This window comes from Mustela nigripes, chromosome 15 (genome assembly GCF_022355385.1).
Source record: "Mustela nigripes isolate SB6536 chromosome 15, MUSNIG.SB6536, whole genome shotgun sequence".
Lineage (NCBI taxonomy): Eukaryota > Metazoa > Chordata > Mammalia > Carnivora > Mustelidae > Mustela > Mustela nigripes.
The window spans coordinates 83,319,096-83,336,375 of record NC_081571.1 but is presented as its reverse complement, the minus strand read 5'-3'; positions in this window follow the sequence as shown (position 1 = coordinate 83,336,375).

Sequence of the window (17,280 nt, the reverse complement as noted above, 5' to 3'; positions counted from 1 at the left end):
GGAACATGGTCCTGTTCGTACACACACGACAAACTCTTCCCCGGCCTCCAGCGACAGAACGCCAGAGACAAGCTTTCTCTCCCGGCAGCGACGCGATTGGACGGTGACACTGACTCCTGGATGAGACCGTGAGAGACAAAAAAAAAGTAAAAGCCTCAGATCAGAATCATTCTAGGAGTTCTGCACAAGCGGATAGAGTCCGTTTCATTTTTCATCTTTTAGATAAATTTTATACCAATCTGCTTAGGAAAAAAGGTCTGGTGACCTTGAAGGTCCCACTCTTTATGTTTGGAAACAATGACAAGCAGGCCTTTTGTGTGTCTGTGTCCATCAGCGGGGCAGCTCAGGGAGCGCTCTGCTGGGTAAATCCGCCGGGACGTTGTAAACTCTCTCAGTGTCACTACTTTTAACTCAATGGAAGCAGCGAATCCCTCGTCTCCAGGAACATTTGAGAAAGGTTACACAACAGAAGAGTTTACAACGGAACAAATATCTTTTTAGCCTGAACAGCAACAGACATTACAAAAAAACACGATTATATCATCAGGAGCTTTCTTCTTTACCCATCGGGGGGTCTGTAATTATGTCATAATTCATATTTGATTGTTTCATCTGAAGACCATTATCTCATTTCTTCATGATTGTCTTACTCTAGCTGTTTATATTTTTTCCTATTCAAAATGTCATAATCTTCAGGCTAAAACACTGAGCTTAGAAAATATTAGTTTTGTCATGATTGATATATGTATATGATTTAATTTTTATTTTAACTTTTTAAGAAAATTGAACTGTAATTCAAAGATGTCTCGTGTCTTAACTATAGGAGTCTCCATCCGAATGTTTTAAAATATCACATTGCAATGGGCATTCACAGCTACGGTTCCCTTTATAACAAATATTAAACACTTTTTTGCAGAATATGGCACTAATTACAGTTATAAATATTTTCAAACAGAATAAAAAACACATACCCTTCAAAAGCTACAGTTTCTTAAATGGACAAAAGAACCGAAACCCAGCATTCCTACTGAGAAGTAAACGTGACATTGAAATAGCCTTGTTCTTCGGAAAGCAGTCATTTCCAAACTGTGATGGGAACATTTCTATAAAATGGTTTTGTGAAATTCAGAAAGACTATTAGCCACAGTTTTAGTCTTCGTGCAGACCTCCTGCTGGAGGAAGCTGAGTTTGGATGAAGCAAAGGAAGGAGATCTGGCTGCTGGAGAGGGAAGTGTGTGCAGAGGGGGCACGTCCTGGAGTCCCAGAGCCCTGGGCCATGGGTGAGTTCATGGCACCGACGGGCGTAAGTCTTTGCTCACGTGTGGAAAGCGACGCCAAGTGGCTATCACCTGAACCGGTGAGCACCCAGGGTACGACCAGAGTCACCCCATGGTATGCTGGTGCAGGGGTGACAACAGGCTTTCTGGTGGGGCTGGATGCCCGGGGGGCCCTGCTCAGGCTTGGACAAGTTCCACGGTGGAAATGTTCCCTCATGGCCGATTTCAAGCCATCACTGGGACGCTGCTCCCAACTAGGGGCTGGGAAGACAAGTGCAGTGGCCTTACGGTCCACTGAGCACGCGTGACCATAAACCTCCAGAGCACGGACACCGAGAAAACACAGTACATGCCCTCAGGGTGATGGTCTAAGTACTGGTTGTCTGTGTTTCTTACATAATTTACCTAGTTGTGCGTTGGCCAATGTGATTTCAACGACGGCTGCTCACCACGAGAGCACAGACTCCCCACATGGTCGCCGGCCGCTCTCGGGAAGCCGCCTCTGCGGACCCCACACCGCTGTTTGCCGTCGCACCTGCGAACGTGCCTGAGCCACGGGCCGCCAGACACGCACAAGGAGCCAACAAGAAAGGCGGGACTAAGTGAATGAGGGGACAAGCAAGAGGCCCTCGGGCAGGCATCGGGGAGAAGAGAGACGCGCATCGCACCGTCCACGCCGCCCAAGCCACGCTCGAGGGAAACACAACAGTCTTCAGAAACTAAAGATGTGATTAAAATGAAAGACCTTATAGAATGAAAAGATTATGAAATTATTCAGAAAGTAGAACAAAAATGAGTGAAATGGAAAAGAAAGCCAAAAACAAGGAAACACGTGGTCCACACAAGAGAGACTATTTGAGTGCCGTAATTCCAGACAAAGCAAATTAGGAAAACGCAGCCGGAGGAATGACGAATGAATGAAAGGCCATTCCCAGGTGGGAGATGGCGAGTGTCCAGGCTTCCGCGGCCGCCCTCCGTGCCGAGTGACGGATAGACACCCACACGTCAACGTGAAGGACTGAGCTCCGGAAGCTTCAGTCTCTGGGGTCAGAGGCAGGTCCTTTTAAAACGCTTCCAGGGAGGGGCAGGAAGGAGTCCATTCCAAAAGTCCAGACGCAGCATGGCCTCGAGGCTCTCAGCACCAGCAGCTGGGAGATGAGAAGACAACTTTGAGAGCTGAGGGACAATCCCACACAATCTAGAAGTCTATCCCCAGCCGACCGCCCACGAAGGACAGTTGCAGAAAATAGGCCAGCAGGTGAGTGGAAGATGGGAGCCCCCCAAAGGATGGCAAAAGCGCCAGCGGTTGATGTGGGGTCCAGGAAGCGGGGTCCAGCCGGTGGGGTAGTTAGGCTGTCTGGGGTGGCCCCGGGCAGAAGAGTCCCGAAGATCAGCCAGGTGGCGGGTCGAGGGGGCCGTCATTCCAGATGGGACAATCACAGGGACTTACAGACAGACCCATGGGAAGTATGTTGAACATGTGGAAATAGAACAAAACTCCAGGAGAAAAACGGACCTGGACAAAAGCCCCGTTGTCGTGTATCCTTGAGTCAGCACTGATGACAAGCGGGTGCCCAAGTTCCCATAAATACCAGGCATCTGTGTAACCGAGTGTTTAAGTATTCCTAGACAGAGGACAGCAGACAGAAAGTACGCTTCGGAGACCGCGAAAGGAGGCTACCCCTTCCTCATCCTTCTAGGTCGGTCAATACAACCTCAGATTGAAGGTCAAGAAAGAGCGGTGTAAGCCGAGTACTGGCAAACACGGAGCAAATTCCAGAAAAACAGCTCGATGCCTGCAGAGAGGCGTGGGGAGGAACAACGGGAGGGTACACCACACCCTCTGACCCGACGGCTGAGAACCCAGCCCACAGGTGAGAAGCCACGACCCCCAGCCCCCAAGAAGCAGGCCACTGACCAGTCAGAGGCGGCCAGCAATCCCGTGATGTGGCCGAGGGTCAGACACGCTGCAAAAGCAGACACGGCTCAGACCTGCTGCCCCAGCAAGGTCTCAAACGGGGAGTGCTGGGGCTTCTGGGGCCAAAGGACCTTTGTCCCAAGGAAGGCATTTCTCTGGGTGACACGTCAGTCTCCGGGCCAGTCCTGTGGAGTATTTTCAAGGTCAGCTCCTTGCCCGTGCCCAGCGAGCATCCATCCTCCCCCAGGGCCGCCCGCGCTTACAGGGACCCGCACATACTAAGGCAGCTACAGTCCGAGGGAAGCGCACTCCCGCTTTTTCCCATCTGAAAACAAAAGAATGCCACCATCCAAAACAGACGCCCGTGTCGGGGGCCGGCGGGTGACGTTGCAACAGCAGCCAAAGAAGGAGAGAAAGGCAGCAGACCTGCAAGGAGAGGTCGACTCTGGCGCAGAAAATGTGTTCACGGGGAAGAACCTCCGGCGCAGCTGCCTTGCGGAAACCAAGCTTTAAGAGGCCTGCAAAACAACAACGCTCATCTCTGAATGGACCCCCGGGGAGGCCCAGCCTCGGGGATGACCTCCCACGCTACGGGGACGTCCCCACTGGGAGGCCCTGTCCCTGCAGTGGGCTGTCGCACCTCAATGCAGACACCACAATGCGGAACCAGAGCGTGAGGTCCAGGCGTTGCCTCTCTGGGGCCTCCCCGGCCTCCCCTGCTAGCACCCCGGGGTGAGGCCTGCAGGGAGCCGGCTTGGACTTTGCTGGGGTCCAGATGTTCAGGGGTCGACACCCACCTGCCGAGTGACCTTGGCCAAGGCCGCGGAGTCCCTGCCTCGCTTTTCGCTCCTGCTCGTCAGTAGCCGCATTTGGGGGAAGTAATAGAAACCAGCATGTTCAAGTGCATCCTGAAGACTGGGTTTGATTTTAATTTTTCTGCTACAAAGATAACTCACAAATAAAACCCAGATTTAAGGGGAACGCTGAGGGAGCCTGGGTGCTAGAATGTTCCTTCTGAGGTTGCAACACTGCTACCACAGCTTCATCGGAAGGAGAGCGGAGTGTCCGGGGCAGGCCTGGGCCGCGCATTTCCCCACCGCCGGCCGCTCGCCCTGATGCTTGGGGGAGAAAGGAAGGCAAGTAGCCGAGAACAGGGACGTGACTGGCCTCGGGTTTTCAGCCAAACCTTAACAGCGAATGAAGGAAGTTGTCCTCCGGGTTGCTAAGGCAGCTACCTCAGAAATCTTTTGGAATAAGAAGAAAGAGTAATCCGTGATTAGTAAACAGAGCCATTATTCAGATGAGAGAAGAGCAAATCTTTCTTGCATTTTTTTTCCTGAGCAACAGGTGCACACACCCTCAGTCCAGAAAGGCACCGTGGACCCCGGGGCCCAGGCTGTCCACGTGTGCAGGCCGCCCCCGGCGATCGGTGGTTTCGGCGCCGACAATGGTGTTCGGCAAGAGGGACCAGCAAAGCGCAGGTCCGCGGGGACCACGTGTCCCAGCTAACGGCTGAGACCCGGTGACGTCTAAATTTCCTTTTGCCTTCAGTTTAATTTTATCTGACACCGGTAAGACGTGATTTTGCTCTGGAGACAGTATTGAAGGCAGAAACTCGTTCTCCCTCGCAGACTCTGAGAGTGAGCAAGTGTGCAGAGGTCCGGGGGCACGGGACATGACAGTGACCCTGGGCGAGTGGACATCCTGCACTGGGTTTCACCAACACCTGATGGCATCGGGTCTCCTCGAACTCCCAAAACAGATTAAACTTTGACAACTCAGTTCTCCATTATAATAAAACGACAGGGCTTGTGTACGGAGGGAGCGCTAATTGCAGCTTGTTGACATGACCAACGTTTGACTCAGATTTGAGCTAAAAGCCACACTTCGAACATCCTTGTGAACCAGGGAGGCAGGACCTCCCCAGAGAGAAGGTCGAAACGCTGAACGAGTGGGTCACGTCTCTGTTCCTCCCCAAGGCTGCTCTCAGCTTAGGGATAAAGGGGAAAGGCCGTCTGCAAGACAAGAAGGAAGTTGCACAGAAACAGGACTTTTGGCATGTTTACAAGCTTTCCGGACTTCCTTCCCAGAAAGTGTGTGGCTGAGATGACGTTATGAGCCACTTGCCATTTTTAGAGCAGAAAGAAAGGTTTCCAACGTGAGACAGGTATTGCACCACGGTCTGCTGGGGGGCCTGTCTCGTCCCCAGGGTCCTGGTGCACCGGTGGCAGTGACTGCTACTTTGTGACGAGGAAGGCCCTCAAGTGCGCAACAGGCAGAACTGTACCTGGGCGGCTCTTCACACAAGACCTCGCGAACCGAAGGGCTAGGGACTCCCGTAAAGCACCAGCAGGAGTCAAGAATGAGAGTGCAGGTCGGACAATACACAGAGACATTTGTCCCCGTGTAGCCATCTGGTCACTCCTCAATGAAAGGAACCCTGGACCCGACACAGAGGGTAAAGTAAAAATCGAAATAGAATGCCTGAATTTTCACCGGCCGTGAACTGTGAGGGTTGTGCCCAAGCGTACTGGCCTCTTGCCACGAACTTGGCCTGTGCGCAGACTGGGGCTTCCCCGGAGAGCCCGGGGACCAGCGCTAAGTTCCCTACTAAGGGCACCACATTTTCTCCCAAGCAGGTGTGTCCCCTGGGGCCTTCCCAGTCTGTTGCATCTTATTCTGGGTTCTCTGGTGCAATGTTAGCATTTCTAAGGAGTTCCACACACGGGTGACAGCCCCTTCCCCGTCCACCCTGGCTTCCTGTCGGGTGGTTGACAAAGCTTCGCACCCCAAGAAGATGGGCAGCACCTAATCTGGCGCCGGGGGCCAAGGAAGCAGGAGCTCAGGACAAAGCAACAGGCCACGGGGCACCTAGTCCTTCCACTATGCTCTCTCGCCCCTACCTCCTTTCCCAGCCCGTCACCAAGGGCTGTTCTTACGCCACGTGCCTCTCGCTCCCAGCCCAGGCCTCGGCCCCGAGTCCATCTGCTGGCGACCCAACCGTCTAACCGCTTCCAGAAGGAGCCCGGCTGCAGCCTCTTCCCTGCCCAAGGAGCCGCCCTCGCAGTGGAAATCCCATGCCCGTTCTCCGCTCAGAAGCAGATTGGGACACTGGCAGCCTGTGACATTGGCTGGTGTCTCCTGCTTGACCTTTGACCATGTGGTCCCACTTGCCTTCACTGTCTCCGGGTTCCGTGCGCCCTCGGACAGTTACCTTCCTTCCCGACCTCTACGGACGTCTTCTCTCCGCCTGGGAAGCCCATTTGGCCTCAGCCAGGGAGAAGTCTGTGCCCGGGTTGTGTGTGGGGGACCAGGAGAGCCAAGCAGCCCGTCTCCTTCAGCCCCGAATCCCACTGTGCTGGGACCTGGTCCTTCTGGCACTGGCAACAGGCCCCACCAGGTCCCCAGGGCAGACGCACAAGAATCGTGGGACGCCGCTCCCCACTGGTGGCCCGCTTGGTGGCTGGGACGCAGAAGGGGACCCCCCGCTCTGAGTAACGACCCGGCAAGTTGGGGACCTGCGTTCGCACCTGCGCGGGAGGCGACCCGTCGAGGGGCGCATGGGAAAAGCACTGATGTGGGGAGTAGGTTATGAGCAGGGCCTCAGCGTCTCCCACTCACTATGGCGGGACAGACGCTCAGCGGCCACACCCTGCCGACCGGCAACGAATCTGACAATTCCACAGTGGCTGCTGTCGCCTGACGCCCCTGTCAACAAACTGAAGCACAACCCCTGTGTCTGCTGAAACACCGTCCAGGCATCAGGTGGGCCTGGACGGAAAGAACTGAACCCAAATGTCTGACTCTTTTCTAACTTGGGTGTTGGCCTCGTGGTCATACTAGAACCAAGCCACAGACACACCTTCCCAAGACACAGGTAACACATAGGTACAGTTAACGCGCTCTAGACCCCCATGTGGCACTAGCGTCACGAGGGCACCCACATTTCGAGGCACGGTCCGAGCTGACACCTGATCGCTCCTGAAGCATCTCCCGAGCTCTATTCCCTCCACTCTGTCACTTGATCTGACAACCTTCACTTTCCAAACAAGGAGACGGAGGCCCAGAGACATTAAGGAATCTCCTGGGGGTCACTCAGCTTCTGAGCGGAGAGGTGCAGCTGTCCCCAAAATACCCCCAGCGTCACCCCCAGAAACATGGTTTCTCATGACCCACAGCTGACCATGCATCCTCAAGGCTCTCCTGTTTCTCTGAGACCTTTAGCTGACACTGTCGTCCCGCACAATTTCCAGCCAGCAGGAGGCCAGGCCATGAGGTTTCAGCTCTAGCGCTCAGGGCCAGGGAGGACAGGGGTCTGGGGCCGGCCATCGCCTACCAGCCCGGGCCAGCCGTCAGCGTCCCCGCCAAGCTCACGGGGCTGTGGGTGGAGAACGTGCCCTTCAGCAAAGGCACGTCGTGTATTGATGGGAGTGATGGCCTCCGACGCCACCCAGGTCAGATCCAAGCTCTCATCGGCCTCGTGCAGCCCACGTGTCCTTTGTCACAGAAACAAGAAGGAACAAAACAGGAGGCCGTGCGAGTCGTCATCCCGCTGCCCGTGGTCTGGAGGCGGAGAAGACCAGACAGAGACTGTGGGGAACACCCAGCGTCTGGGCCCCTCGGCCCCGGCCGCGTTAGAGGGAAATCTCAGTGCACCCACTTCCAGGCATCAGGGACAGCGAACACCTACGCTGACGACACGGCATCTGAGTCCTGGAACGATTCGGCAGGATCGTGTCCGGAAGCATGACAGAGGCAGTCAAAGACCAGGGTTTCTCCGCCGATGACAGGACCATATTTTTAGGGTGTTTTTTTAGGACATCTGGAGGTAAGAGCTTCTGCTCCAGAGTGCAGGGACCTCCTGTCACCATGAAACTGCTAATGGGACGGGGCTCCTATCAACGATCGTTCCCGGAGTCTCTGGCCATCCGGAGCACGAGAAAAGCAGAAGGAAACGGAGAGGGACATGGGACCGAGGCAAGGAAGGTGGGGGCCGGAGGGAGCACACCCAGGGACGAGAACCGCGAGAACCAGCCCCACACTGCGGCGGGCTCAGAGGCCGCACCGTCCCCACCTGCGCGCCCGCCGTGACTCAACCGGAGCAGGAATGTCGGCTTTCATTCAGGGCCACCATCGTGCGGGGCTTAGACCGGCTCATGCGGTTCTCCCCACACGGCAGACCAGCAGGTGAGGGCTTGCCGAAGACAGCCCCATTTTCCGACAAGGACACCAAGGCCCAACCTGGGAACGTGAAGGAAAGTGTCCACGTCACGGTCCGCTTAACTTGCTGCAGGCGACCCAAAGGAGCAGCACGGAGCGCCCCTGAATCCAAGCGCCCAGAGACTCTGCGGACCAGGGGAATCTCTCCGTCTCTCTCCTCCACATCCTGGCTGACGCCACCTTCACATGCTACAGGAACGTGGATTTTTCCGAGTCCACCGTAATGAGTCACCCTCGATTATGAGACCCACGTGAACCTCTCGGACCTGACCCAGAGATCCCGCGGCTTCCCTCCAACACGAGAGAGACCTCGGGGGCGCCCGGCTATCCTGGCGGGTCTGCTCCCTGCCGCCCTGACTGCCCAGCCGCTCAGAAGCCAAAGAGGCCCCGCCTCACCCCAGCACGTATCCGTCCCTCTTTCTGGCTGGAAAACCGCTCAAGGCCCAGCCTCCCTCCACTGGCAGATGGGACCAGGGCAGGGACACTTCTGTTTGTGGACATCCATGACGGCTGGTAAAACTGATCATAAAACACTCTTCTTGGCTGGGGCTGCTGTGTCGAGGGTCAAAGTGTGGGTTTCGAATCTCAGTTCTCCTGGGATGGGCCAGAGCAAGGGCAGCGGCATCCAGGGCCCGGCCTGTCCACCTGGCTGAAGTCACTAATAACTGAGCATGCTCAACAGATCCCCACAGAGCCAAGCTTCCAACCCAGACTTGACACAAACTACTCTGGGAACAGAACAGCGGCCAGAGGCCAGGGGACCCAATTCTGGGCCCCGAGGCAGGTGGAGGGCGGGCCTGGGAAGAGTGCTCCCACCTCGTCTTGACCATCAGCGGGACAACAGGTTTGCAACATCGCAGCAAACAGACGGAGCGCAGGAAATTGACAGCAGCTCCAACTAAATTATGGCTTAGAAGACGAGGATGTCCCCAGAGACACTACACAAGGGAGCCACTGGCCAGGCCCAGGTGACATTGAATTGAATTGAAAATGGTCCCTCCTGATTAGCATAACAAAAGTTCCAGCAGTTAAAGAAAAAGTCATTCTGCGTAAATGAAAGAAGAGGAAAAAGAAGCCCATCTTCCTATAAACATCGTTATCTTTAAAAATGTCCAGTCATCTGAGCTGTGTCGTAAACAACGCCGCACAGAAACGGGCTCTTCAATCGTTCCTCTCGGTCTGTATTGATTCCTCTGTCACCTGGAGGGAACTGACCGGCTGTTTAAAAGCACAACAGCCACACACACGTGCACACGAGCACACACGCACATAGAAATGTTTTCTCCCACTCTACGGAAGACCAAAGGCACACTTGACATCAATTACAAACCAAAAGTGAAAAGTGAAATTTGGATAAAGTCATGTCAGACTTATTCCAGGATTTACTTTATACCAGAGATTCAGAAAATTAGCCCCATTTATCAAAAAATGTTGATCGTTTTTATTATTATTTAAATTAAGTATAAATTTTCAGAATGAGCATCCACACATAAAACAAAGCAAAATAAGAATTAGACCTTTGCAAAAATAAAAAGCAGACTATCTTGTCCTTCACTCAGTCAGCCCCACACGCCAGGCCAGGCACAGCACTACGCATGTCTCACAACCAACTTCCAAGGGCTATTACTGTGCCCATTCCACAGATAAGGAAACTGAGTTCACAGAAATTACACCATTTAACAGGTCAACTGAGCCAAATTTGCTTTATGTAAAGATAAATTTAATAGGAATCTTATATTCAAAGTAAGTTCAGGCTTGTTCTATCTGTCCTACTCACTCAGTGAGCCTCCAGCCCCCATCCTGTCACTATGGTCCCCTGTCCTACCCCAGAAGCACCACTCGTGGCCCTGAGCAGCGGGCGGCTCGCTCGAGGAGCCCTGGGCCAGGAGTGACACCACCCGTGCAGGTCAGTGTTAGGTGTGAAATGAAACCACTGTTATCAGAAAACCCCAACCTTTGGAGTCTCTGATCACTTCATTCAGTTTTCTGTTTCAAAGGCCAGTGGATTTTTCTTTTAGGTGAACGCTACATAAATAGGAGAAGAAAGCTGCTTTGAGGGGCACCCAGTTCTTAGTTTGCCCCAGAAGCCGTGATATGGCCATGAAGACAGAAGTTTGAAATTCATCCCGGACCTGACCGCAGCTGCCCAGTGGCCAGCCACCAAGCGTGCCAGGTGTACTCCCTGCCGGCGGTGTCTGCAAGCCCGGTCCCGGGCTGGCCCTGCTGCACCCGTCAGGCCATCCCGCTCCGACAAGAGCCTCCAAGGGAGATGCCACGGGCCCCTCCTCATGGAGAAGACCGAGGCTCAGAGATGCTGGGGGGCTCCTCCAGGGCACACAGCTTGTCCGCAGCAGAGCTGAGGGAGTAAACCAAGTATGGGGCGCCCCAGCCTGCGGCCACCGCAGTGCCGTTAGCACCTAACGAAGCTGATGAAGCTGATGGCTCCCAGCGCCAGGGAGCCCCGGACCAGGCTTGCAGGAGACTACATCGGCTTCCTCCCGCCTTGCGGTTGAAACTTAGTTACCAACAAACACGGTTGAAACTTAGTTACCAACAAACACGCTCCCGCTCGGAAGCACACGGCGTCTTGACACTCAAGGTTTCGGTTACACCCCACAGTTTGCCAGCCAGCTGCTGTTTTACCCTCATCGACCTCAAATGTTCTCTCCCACCACTGTTCCAAAGTTTCACCTCGACCTTTTTCTGTCTAAAGAACCAAAATAGCCTCTCTAGGGATGCCTGGGGGTCGCAGTGGGTTAAGTGTCTGACTCGGGATTTCAGCTCAGGTCGTGATCTCAGGGCCATAGATCGAGCCCCCCGGAGGGCTCCCTGCTCAGCGGGGCGTCCGCTGGAGAATCTCTCCCGCGGCCCCTCACCCACCCTCTCTTCCTCTTGCTCTCAAAAATAAATGAATAAATTTTTTAACAGGTCTTTTTTTAAGATTTTATTTATTTATCTTACAGAGGGAGACACAGCGAGAGAGGGAACACAAGTGGGGGGGGGGGTGGAAGACGGAGAAGCAGGCCTCCCGCCGAGCAGGGAGCCCGATGCGGGGCTCGATCCCAGGACCCCGGGACCATGACCCGAGCTGAAGGCAGATGCCTAACAACTGAGCCACCCAGGTGCCCAATACATTTTTTTTAATAGGCTTTTTGAAAAATCTATTTTGACAATTTCCCATCTAAAATAGAAATCGTTCCTTCCTGCCTAGACAGTGACAAGGGAAGCAGGGGGGCTGCAGCCTCAGGAAGGCGGCTTTATCCTGAGACATAAACACCTGCAGCAGATCAGCCCGTCGTACGTCTAGATCATCGGCCTGCGGGGGGCGGGGGGGTCCACTGGGGCGAGGCCGCCCCAGGGGACTTTCTGCGGTGAGGGAAGCGTCCCACACCCGCTCTGTCAGAAGGGTGGCCGGAAGCCCCACGCGGCGCTCTGAGCACTTGAGATGCGGCCAGTGTCCCTGAGAATCGAAAGCTGTAACGTATCTAATTTGCATTAACTTGAATTTGACCCCCCGCAGCTAGGTACTGACCTGCTTGTCAGAGCCGCTCAGCGGAACACGGAATCATCTCCGGAGAGTCAGACCTCTTCGTGCGACACGGCGGCCCGTGGCCCCTGCACGCGATCATCAGACGGATTCCCCGCGACGAGCAGCCCCGGGCACCCCGGGTCGCTCCGCGGTCCTGACCACACATCGTTTAGCATCCTCCTTCAAGAACCCATTACGTACGTGGATAAAGGTGACTTTTAAAAAAAATAAACAGTGTGACTCTGCATACGGATCGGTTCACACGTGTGGACAACACTGACAGATGGGGCGTCCTGCTCTCGCCTTCCGGACGCCCGAGGACAAGACTGGCCATGAGGCTGCCTCCCGCATCCTCCCGTGGGGACGCAGGCCACAGCGAGTCTGCTTCGGCCCCCAGACGGCCAGCTGCCCGCATCCCCTGTCAACTCCGCCTCCTTAAGAGTTTGGGGCCGCTGCTCACTGCGGGCCCACGGCTCCCTTCACACACCTCTGCTTGCTGTCAAAACCATATACAAGCAGGTCAGCCCAACCTTCCCTGCCCGATCTATGTCCCACCATCTGCGCACACGGCTTCGAGCCCACAAAAGCCAGATGTCCTGGCATCCGGGGACACAGCCCCCCACCTCCACCAGCGGTGCTGCTGAGACCCGTCCCCAGGCCCAGAGCTGAACTGGACCTTATTTACAGCTCGGCCGGTCCTGTTCCCTCTTGTCCTCATGGCCTTTCCCACTTGTCCTTCCAGACGCTTTCACGGTCTCTGCGAGGGAGCTGGCAGCACGTAAGGTTGACAGCCAGCCTCTGGACCCAAGCCGATGGGGCCAAAACCCCACAGAAGCAGACCATGGAGAAAACCATTCAATGCCCACTTTTATCAAGACAGCGGGCCCAGGGCTGCTCCCAGGAGGGGGTCCGCTCTGCATGAATACAAGAGGCCAGCACAGGGCCCGGCACGACGGAGAGACCCCGGGGAGCTCTCCAGACGGCTGCGCGGCCCGTCTGCTCTTGGAGACCCATCATGCCACAAGCCTGGGACAGGTGATTCCTGGAAACACACACGTGGCCCTGAGCCACCATGTCGGGGGGGAGCGCCACCAGCACTACCGCAGTAGTCAGACTATCTCCATCCAGGGGCCAGTTCTCGGACTTCAGTACATGGCACCGCTGGCCACCAGAAGGCCTGTCCCCTCCTCCACATATGGAGACACAGGGAGTCCTGGGTCTGCCCCGCATCCCACTTGGGGGGGGGGGGGGCTCCTTGCTCAGGTGACTGTCGGGCCAGCCCCTATTTCTTCTCATCTCTGCCTCCCTGGGGTGGCAGCATCCCCTCCGACCACCGGCCTCCTGCCGGCCTCTGCCATGTGCCTCTCCCAAACTCTGGCCGCTACCACCAGTGCGAGAGGCAGAGTCATGTCCTCGGTGGCCCTCAGCCCTCAAAGTGCAGGCCGTGACCTTATTCGGAAACAAGGTCGTGCAGATGGAGCTGGTTGAGTTGAGGTCAACTGGGGGCCGGTGGTCCTTATCCAAGGACAGCGTCCTTACAAAAGGGGAGGTGAGGACACAGCAGAGACCACAGGGAACGCCGTGGGGATGCGTGTTCACTCTCCATCAGGACTCCTAGCCTGGAGAACTGTCCTAAATCTGCAGAGAGCAGAGCTCCTCACCCCCTCACCCTCCACCCACGACACTTTGGACACGAAGCCAGCCATGCGGACCCGTGACCAGACAGGTCCTACCAAGCTGCACACCCCAGGCCCCGTGCCCCAGTGTCGGCGGGAGTGCCCCGGGGGTTGGGGGAACGGGGGGCAGGGGACGAGCATCCAGGAGTCGGCCACAGCAGGAGCGCGCAGGCACGGCTGGCTGGCACCTGCGGGCTCGCCGCGGCCGCAGGGGGAGAATTGCGGGGGATCACGGCGGCAGTTAATCCTCGTGTCTGTAGCCGAAGTCACCGTGCTCCTCTCAGGATAGAGTTGGAGTGAGGAGAGCCTATCTATATCTGTAAACGAATGATCTCATTATTTGGGGAAATGAAAGTTTAAGCTCTGTAAAACAGACAATCCCACGGAGATCTCAGCGGAGGAACCTGTGCGCACAGGTGTTCGCGGTGATAAGGCGCGTCACCCTTTATCTGAGCGCTCGCAGGCAAATATTAACATAGCCATGAATTAAGCTTTTAATCCCTTTTATTATAAATTGAATATCTTTATTTTAACAAACATCAACAATGCGCATCATTGTCGTCCCAACTATTCATTACTATTCCCCGCAGTGCGCGCTGACATGATACGCCGGCGTACACGTGTTCCTGCGGTGGCAGGCGGCCGCCCCGCGCTGCGCGCAGTCCCTCCTTCCTTCCCCGCAACAAAGAGGCACCCGGTGTCGGGAAGGAGGCCTGGATCCGTCGGCGTGTGGGGCGGCCGGGCCCAGCCTCATGTTGGACACGGTGGCTAGAAATCCAGTTTTCTTCCTCTGAAATACTGAAGGGCTTTGCCTGAGATCAGAGCAGCACAGTAAAGGGTTGGTGGGGACCAGAGGCTGGGCAAGGGCACCGGGTGGGCCGATGGGGGCCCAGACTCTGGCTCACGTGCAGGGACACATGGTGGCAATCGAGGCGCCGCAGGAAGACAGAGCCTCAGGCGGTCCCCAGAGACACAGGACACTTCCTCATCACGTCAACGCAGTGCATGTTCCAGAAGCTTCTACACACACGCGGCCTGGGCCAGGTCTGCGAGGGGCAGGGTGCCACAGCAGCGTGAACCAGACGGTGCCTGGCAGAACATGTCTCGGTACCTCACGGAGGCACGAGAAATCAAGAGGAGGCACTGATCATGGGACGGAGGCAGGTCGTGGGCTGGAGACAAACGCATCACCAATCCGGAAAACATGCAAACACCACGGCAGGAGGCATGTCAAAGAGGAAGCAGCCTCCACGTGGTCGTCCCACACGTGACTCTGTAGGTCATGGTCCTTGGCCGGCGAGGGAGCCAGGCCTGCCACGTTCAGCAGCAGTGCAGGGAGCATGGCGGGTCTGCGATTCTCCCCAACCTCACGGGGTCGTTTCCAGCCAACCGTGCTGCCTCCCCCGTGACCTTCACGTGTGATGTCTTCATCCTCTCGTCCAAGCACAGTTCCACTTCTGTCCCCCCCACACTCAGGGCACACCCATGAGCCCATACACACACGCACAAGACCTCAGCCTGAGGTTCACGGAAAGCGAAGTCATTGGAAATAGCATGCAATTTTGTCGCCTGTGGTGTTGGGGCTGCTGGTCACTCCCTGCCACCCCGACCGCCGAGGTGACACAGGGCCGGTAAGGAACCTGGATGAGCGGAGCGGTCACTCCCACGAGGGGCAGCAGGGATGAGTGGAGCGGTCACTCCCACCGGACAGCAGCGGTGCCGGACAGCAGCGGAGCCTTACAGCTGTGTCTGCCACGGAAGCGTGCGGCAGGTCTGGGGCGCGCCGCTGCTATGGGTAGGGACAGGGACTGAGGGAAGCAGGCCGCTGAGGCTGCTTTTGTGAGCAGGGTGGGGGCTGCACCGTCACAGACACTGGGCTCTGCAAAGAACCTTAGAAACACAGTTCCAGATGTCCCCATGTGCCGTACGGCGTGGGATGGGCCAGGGGACAGACAGACGTCCGTGATACACAGAGACCACGCAGCCAGGAACCTGGAGGGAACGGCAGGCGAACACAGACATCGACAGTTGCCTGAGAGCATCAGCGGGAGGCCGCCCGCAAGCCCCCTCTGCTCCGGCTTCTGTTAAACTGAGTTTGTTCCCCGGGTCTTGGGGGTTGTGATGTGATGTGATGCCGTGAGCATCACCGATCAGAAAGCGTCACAGCTGCCGGACGAAACGGAGAGCAGGTCTAAGGCCGTCGGAAAAAGACTCACGCTGAGGGCGTAACCAGCAGAGCTGAAGGCCGTCAGGATGTCCACAGTGTCACCTGTGTTCCAAGCTGTGCGTCCAGCTCAGACGACGCAGAGTAAACTTTGTCCCCCAGGGACCTGCTGACGGGCGTCCTCGCTCTCAGGCGACGCGTGCCGCCATCTCTCCAACCCGACCGTGGCACTGTGATTAGCTCCAAGCAGCGCTTGCCTGACGTCCCAGAGGCAATCCTCAGGGCTCCGCAGCCACTGACACGCTAACACTATTGCCATGATGTCCTGCTCAGCACGCAGAGGCCGTGGCCACCACACCTGGCAGGACAGAGCCCACGTCGTCGGCAGGTGTGGCCACGGGCTTCAGGTCAGAGAAGCGAGTTCCCTGCAGCCGTCCCGCTGCAGTCTTGGGGGGCAGGGTGTCAGAGGCTGGGGTCACCCGGAAGCCACGGGGAGTGACACGTGCCCTCCCCTGAGGACACCTCCCGGGGGACGCCGGCAGGGCAAGGTTGACAGTGCGCCTCAGTCACTCCCATGGCAAATAGGGACACTTGCCAGGCGGGACTAGAGAAACACCTGCTGCAGGTCCCACGCAGGCTGTGGGCTCACGGTCAGTCCTGAGGTCTGCAGAACCCACCTCTCTGAAGGCCCCATTTTGGGAGCTTTGGCTGAATCGGGAGATGCAGGAACAGCAGGGTCTTGAAAACGACACTTTGCGGAGCACCTGCCTTCGGGCCTTGCAAATCTCTCTGCGCATTTGTCCCTGCCTCGTATTTTCTTTTTCTCGGGGAAAAAAAAACAAACTTCTGTGTTAACGTACGCCTTACACTTTACCAATTGGCTCTGCCTTTAAATGAACACACATGTAGAATAATATTTTTAAATTATAAACCTTAGGTATGACTAGAAAAATCAACTTCGATTTGTTAATTATTAATAACGAATATTTGCTCTTGCCTTGAATCTGTCCTTTGGATTCATAGCAATAAAATCATGCCTCCTTCTCTTGGACTCAGACTACGTTGGTCCAAAACAAATTGGCCCCAAGACTCCTTCCCGTATTTCTAACTTAACTTTCTAACTTCATAGACGCAAATGCTGTTTACTTATGTTGGCTCTGATACTTCATATCAAACAACTGCTTCCTTCATTTTTCTTCATTCTCTACTACTAAAGTCATTTCTTAAAAATGCAAGGCAACTTTTCTTATAAAATTTCTGTTTTTCCCACTTCTATGGGACAGAACTTGACAGGAAAAGTGAAAATTTCTGGATCAGTTAGATGCCGGTGACCCACATAATTCCTTACTGTCTCCAGGACTCCAAGCTCCCGCTCCCCCAATGACCGAAACACCCCCGGTGCCCACGGTCTCACGGAAACCTCTCCACAATTCATCCTCTGATTAATAACTCGCTTCCCATACACATCTTGCAACCACAAAGGTCCCCACTTATCC